The sequence below is a fragment of the Mus caroli genome, chromosome 3 (assembly GCF_900094665.2).
Source record: "Mus caroli chromosome 3, CAROLI_EIJ_v1.1, whole genome shotgun sequence".
NCBI classification, from domain to species: Eukaryota; Metazoa; Chordata; class Mammalia; order Rodentia; family Muridae; genus Mus; species Mus caroli.
This window is the reverse complement of record NC_034572.1, coordinates 69,808,850-69,814,723: the sequence shown is the minus strand read 5'-3', so window position 1 is coordinate 69,814,723 and position 5,874 is coordinate 69,808,850. Positions and strand designations below refer to the sequence as shown.

At 37.3% G+C, this 5,874-nt stretch overlaps 1 pseudogene; it reads right to left on the bottom strand.

Annotated features, from left to right (window-relative positions):
- Positions 1–1,434: 1,434 nt before the first annotated feature.
- LOC110291846 overlaps positions 1,435–5,874 on the bottom strand; it is a 15,064-nt pseudogene continuing 10,624 nt past the window's right edge.

Genomic DNA, 5,874 nt, shown 5'->3' with positions numbered 1-5,874 from the left:
CAGGAGGAAGGATACTGGTTATAAGAATCACTTAGATAAAATTTAAAGTCAAGTGACTATGGAAAACTTCAGATAACCAACATATTTACTTTGCCCCATTAATTTCTTGTTTTGACAAAGCTATTGCAATATACATAATAATGGTACACATAATTCACACAATCAATGACAATAGTTTCTGAATATGTTGTGTGGCAATCTAAAATTACATCAACATACCAATCTGCATGAATTTATACCATTTGGTGTTAAATTTATTTATTTTAACTAGCTCAAGTTATCAATGCTATGGAAGCCTAGTTCTACAAAATAGATGGCACTGAACATTTGGATGTTGGTGCCCTACTCCAGGTGTGTGCCTCTTTCATATTTGCAATTTCAGTGATCTCCCTGTGGCTAGCATTATAGTGGAAAGAAATGGGCCAAGAAAATTATAATTGGAAAGACAATGCTAATGTAAATTTCTAATATGATCTTTCCATTAGGAAGATCCACTTAGAAGATTAGCAGTAGCTAGAGATATGTGATACTCAAGAAGCAAGAGAATTATATAAAAACTTAAAATAGAGGTAGCTGTTTTGTAAGGACACCACACATTACTATATTAGTTATCTTTATGATAATCTAGGCAAGCATAATATAGTCCTCTGCCTAGGAATGCCACCTGAGGTCAAAACTGTTAGCTCTTATTGCTATAGTAAAATCAACCACATAGATATGCACAGGTGGATCGTGACTGCTTAATTGTCTAGGGAGGAAAATTTCAAGATATCACTGAGAATATATCTCCTATGTTTTTCCCTGTTCACTTCTAAGGAGTATCTATTTTACACTCTAATTATAAAAAATGTCCACCAAGGAAAGACAGAATAAAAAAACCTATAAGTTCTTGGAAGAAACCTGAACAAGACACCCACATGTGAATCACTGCAGATGATTACAGGGCACTTTGTTTTATTCTAATTGACTCCTGGTCTGTGGGCTATAGATGCTGCACCCAAAGATCCACTGCACTTTAGCTACTGATTTCTGCTCATTCTCAAATCACTGCAATTATATAAGTTGTCTTGTATTTCGTGGAAAAGCAACACCTTTTCTCATACTCACATGGCTAAAAGAAGATATGAATCTCTTGTAAAATTAGCACAAAATTAACTTATCTCCACTTATACACTCTTATAGATGGAACACTTTAATTCTATGAATAAGTAGTTGATTTTTAACACACTCAAATTAAGGTGAGTCTTCCTTTAGTGTGTATTAAAATAGGCTCACATTGCTTGTATCTAATTAATTAATTAATTTATTATTATTTATAAAATATATACTTAAAAGAGCTTGATGTGGTTTGTTAGTCTTCAGTCCAAACCCCATGAGTTATGTTCTTACTCCTGCAAGTACGTATCTCCTTTTCAATAGTTTTCTCCTTATGCTTTACCCATTCACACCCTGCCAAAAAAATAAGAAATTAAACAAAATACACTCATTCACCTGTTTCTTCTGGATCCTTCTGAAGCATTTGGAAGTAATTCTAGTAAATATTTATTTGTTCATATTCTGTGTTACTAAATCCTTCTGGGAATCAATGTTGTCTTTAAGTTCCTTCTGTATTATTGCTCCTGTTTTCCTACTGTGTAGGTATTAGCACCAGTAAGTTTTGGTTTATTTGCATTTAAAATACGTTTTAAAACTTCAGTTAATCCTCTATTTGTCATTTTCAAAAGAATTTAACTAAATCATTTATTTTAATTGACAACTAATTATGTCTACTTACAAAGTTAAACAGAAAGATGTTTTCTTGATACAGGTGCACATTGCACAATGGATGAATCTTGTAATTATCTTCACCTGTCACTTTATATCCTATTTGCTTCATGATGAAAGCATTTCAAATCTATTCTCTCAGCTATTCTTAAATACATCGAAATATCCACAGTCACTATGCCACACACAAAATGTTCAGGCCTTGCTCCTCTGTACACTTAGTGCCATTCCCCACCACTTCAATGTAGTCCAGCCTTCCTTGAGGTACACCAACAAAACCCCTGCTATCAACTTCAGAAAGTTCTACTTCTTTAACTTCAATTATTAAATGTGATGTGGATATATTCTTTTCTTGGGCATATCACCTTGGACTAATACTTTCCTGGTCCCCTCACGCCTTTGCAAATGGAATTTCACCATTTTTTATGATCTATTTGTTGTCACTGCTCCAGATGTGGTGGGACCTAGGAGAAATGAACCAAAAATGTAGTATACTAAAGTCCCAAGCAATATAAAACTTTATTTAGAACCTTAGAGACAATTTGTAATGTGGGAATTTAGAGAAGCCAGACAAGGTTAGAGATGGGTAGTGTGCAGTTCTCTGATCTCCACTGTCTAGCTCTGGGCCCACTCTTAGGTACAAAGGAGCCTTGCAGGACTACAAGAGCATCCTGCTTTCCTGTGTGCGACCGCAGGGCCCAAGAATAACAAGTTTAGAATACTGTTATACCAATTCCTTTCCAGTTTTCTTTGCTTGGAGAACAGCTTTGTAGAGGTGATTTTTCTGAGGTCCCTTGAGCTCCATAGTCTAGCTCTTGGTTTGCCCTTTAGTACCTAGAAGAACATTTTCCTCCGGTGTGAAGTCCTGAGGCAAGCCCAAAAACTTACCAGCTCGGAACATTATCCTTCGAACCCTTGCCAGTGGGGTCCACAGCCAGTAGAGGGGAGTCAGGTTCCCTGGCCTTCATTGTTGAGCACATGGTTCCCTCTTCCTTTCTGAGAAGTCATTCAATCATCAGGATCGTCCAGGTAACACCAGGGAAAACCATAAATAAAGGATAGCATTAGAACACAATCAACAAGAACCAGGGCAATATGATACCCTCAGAGCCCAGTTATCCTGATATAGCAAGCCCTGGATATCCTTATGAAACTGAAGCACAAGAAGATGATCTCAAATCCAATCTTATAAAGATGATGGAGGCCTTTAAAGAGGAAATAAATAATCCCTTACGAAGTGCAAGAAAATAATTCAAACAGGTAGAAACATTCAAAGGGGAAGCAAATAAATATAACAAAATACAGAAAAATACAATCAAATAGGCTAAGAATATGACTAAGACTGACCAAGAAATGAAAACAGAAATAGAAAAAAATAAAAAAAAATAAAGAAAAAAGAAAACACAAACTGAGACAATTCTGTAGATGGAGAACCTAGTAAAGTGAAATGGAACTACAGAAATAAGCATCACAAATAGAATACAGATATGGAAAACAGGATCTCAGGCATAGAAGACATTATAGAAAAAATAGATTAATCATGTTGGGAACAAAAAGGGGGACACAGGGGAAGTGGGGGAGGGGAATGACAGCCCATGTCCGGCCAGATTTCCTCCTATGCTCTGGGCAGGCAGACGCATGAGGGCTGCCTGACACATGAGGGCTGGCTGCCAGATGCTTTCCACTCAGCCCTGGGTGAGCATCAAAGCCTCTGACCCACTGGATGGGGGGTGGACAAGGTGAAGCCCCTGACCTGGGGACCCCAGGGTCACACCCTGTAGCCCCGGAGATATGGGAGAGAGGAATAACCGAAGAGGTTCCCAACACTGACCAGAGTGTGCAGCCAATCTTGATAGAGCAGAGACTCTCTATGGTTAAAGAGCTTTATTACAGAAATGTAGGGAGAAAGAAGAGAGAGAGAGAGAAGGCTAGAGAGAAAGAGTAAGATGGAGAGAGGAGAGAAGAGGACATAGAGAAAAGAGAGAGGAGAGAAGACAAAGAGAAGGGAGAGAGAGGTAAGAGGGAGACAAGAAAGTAAGCAGTAAGAGAGTAAGAATGTAAGAGAGAGTGAGGTGGGGCTGAACATCCCTTTTTATGGTCTTTACTATTGCTAGGTAACTGGGGAGGAGTTTAGGCTGAAGGTCAGAAGCTTGGGCCATTGTCTATGTGACTACTGACCATGCTTCTATTGTGGGGGCTGTGGGGGGGCGCTAACGTAGGCAGGGGCCAGAGTTCCAGGAACATGAGGAAATGCCTACTGTGTCATGAAGATGAATTATGATCATTGGGGTTCAGACCTCAGCTCAACTTGAGACCAACCTGCAATTCCCCACAATATTGGTCAAAGAAAATACAAAATTTAAAAAGTTCATGACACAAACATCCAGAAAATTTGGGACACTGTGAAATGACCAAATCTAAGAATAATTGAAATAGAAGGAAGCAAAGATTCCCATCTCAAAGGCCCAGGAAACATCTTAAACAAAGTTATAGAAGAAGATATCAATAGCCCAAAGAAATAGATGCCTATAAATACACAAGAAGCTTTCAGAACATCAAAATTATTGGGCCAGAAAAGAATATCCTCATGCCACATAATAACAAATACACTAAATATATAGAAAAATGAAACAATATTAAAAGCTGCAAAGGAAAATGGCTATGTAACATAAAAAGACAGACCTATGAGAATTACACCTGACTTCTCAACAGAGACTCAGAAAACTAGAAGGTCCTCAGTAGATGTCTTGCAGACCCTAAGAGATCACAGATATTAACCCAGCTTACTATATCCAGCAGCAAAACTCACCATCAACGAAGAAACCAAGATATTTTGTGACAAAACCAAATTTAAACACTATCATTCCATTAACCTAGCCCAGATGGCACAAGAAGAACAACTCCAACCCAGTGAAGCTAACTAAACTCATGAAAACACAAGAAAAAATAATTTCACACCATTGAAACAAAAGAAGAAAAAACACACACACTACCACCAGCAACATCAAAATGGCAGGAATTAACAGTCATTTCTCATTAATATCTCTCAATGGACTCAACTTCCCAATAAAAAGACACAGACTAACAGAACAGTTGTTTAAATGGAATCCATCATTGTGCTGCATATAAAAAACATACCCCAAAACAAAGTAGATATTATCAAAGAATAAAAAGCTGGAAAAAAGTTTTCTGAGCAATGGACCTAAGAAACTACCTGGTGTAGCCATTCTAATATCAATAAAATAGACTTTCAAACAAAAGTAACCAAAAGAGACAGTGTACACTTCATAGTCATTAAAGAAAAAGACCACTAAGAGGGTGCCTCGATTCTGAACATCTATACCTGAAATCAAGGAAACACACTTTCAAAATTGAAACATTTCTAAAGCATAAATCACACATAAAGCTCTATACATTGATAGTGGGAATATTCAACACCTCATATCACAAAATGACAGGTATCTAGACAGAAAATAAAAAAAGTATAAAATTAACAGAGCTTGTGGGTCTAACAAATATCTATAGAACTTTTCACCCAAAACCAAAAGAATATAACTCCATAACTCACAGAACCTCTCCAAAATTGATGATATAACCGGTCACAAAGCAAGCCTTGACATATAAGAAAATTGAAACAACCCCATGCATATTACAGATCACCATAGATTAAGCTGGACTTCAACAACAGAAACAACAGAAAACCTACATACTCAGAGAAACTCAGCAGCTCTCTGGTCAATGATTTCTGGTCAGGGAAGAAAAAAAGAAATTAAAGACTTTCTTGAATTTCATGTAAATGAAGGCACAATATAGCCAAACTCATGGGACACAATGAAATCAGTGCTTAGAGGATAATTCATATGACTAAGTGCCTTCATAAGGAAATTGGAGAGTGCTCATAGTAAGAATTTAAAAGTAATCTCAAAAGCTCTAGAAAAAGAAGAAAGAAGAAGGAGCTGGGAACGGGAAGGGGGAAGAAGAAGGGGAAGGAGGAGGACAAGGAGGAGGAGAAGAAGAGGAAGAAGAAGAAGAAAAAGAAGAAGAAGAAGAAGAAGAAGAAGAAGAAGAAGAAGAAGAAGAAGAAGAAGAAGAAGAAGAAGAAGAAGAAGA